The following is a 930-nucleotide window of genomic DNA, read 5'->3' on the forward strand; positions in this document are numbered from 1 at the left end:
CTTCCTAGTTGCACGACCTTGGGCAGGTTGTAAGGCGTGTGTGTGTGTGTGTGTGTGTGTGTGTGTGTGTGTGTGTGTGAAATGGTGACACTACTAGGACAGTGTCCCCTTTGGGAGAGGCTGCTAGGCAGGAACGGCTGCGCCGGGTTAGAGCCGCCTCCCCGGAGGGCGCGAGCTCGCACCTGCCAGGCTGCCCTCCTCCGGAACCCGCAGGGTGGGGACAGTGGGAACCGGGCGCGGCAGCGGCTGGGGCTCCAGGGTTAGGGACCTGCGGGCCGGCGGGCCGGCTGCAGGGCTCCTTCCGCGCTGGCCCCGCCCCCCGAAGTCCCGCCCCCGCATTGGCCAAGGGCCGCGAAGCCACGCCCGCCGCCCCAGACCGCACTCTCCCCGGCGGCCAGCCGTGCTGCTCGGTTTTTGCAGTTCCGGGTCTCTCGGAGAGAAGGAAAGGACACCCGAGAACGGAGAGCGATGGTGAGAAGACGGGTGACCTCTACCTTGCCCAACACCCCGCCTGCGGCCCCTGCACCCCGATTCTCCACGGCACTGCCCAGATCCAGGACCAGCCAGGGCAGGGCCCTCCGCCGGCGCTCACCACTCGCTCAGGCTTTGGCTAAAGAAACATTGTTTTGTGCTAAAGCAGCGCTTCTTTTTCTAATTGTGAAAATTGCATGAAATTAAAACCCAGAACAGTAGAAGGGAGAAAATAAAAGTTCTTCCTAAGTCCTTGGCCTGCAGCGAGAGATATAAGCGCTGGTAACAGCTTGCGGAGCGCTTTGGACCGCTTCTGTTCTGGACAGATGAGGGGCTTCACCAGCCTGAGTTGGGGACTGACCAGGAACAGCAGGAATGGCCACTAGGAGCCACTCTCCTTCCCCTGCCGCCCAGCCAGACAGGTCCTTTTTATTTCTTTTACTGGAACAATTTTACATT

The sequence above is a fragment of the Neophocaena asiaeorientalis genome, unplaced genomic scaffold (genome assembly GCF_003031525.2).
Source record: "Neophocaena asiaeorientalis asiaeorientalis breed wild unplaced genomic scaffold, Neophocaena_asiaeorientalis_V1.1 scaffold762, whole genome shotgun sequence".
NCBI classification, from domain to species: domain Eukaryota; kingdom Metazoa; phylum Chordata; class Mammalia; order Artiodactyla; family Phocoenidae; genus Neophocaena; species Neophocaena asiaeorientalis.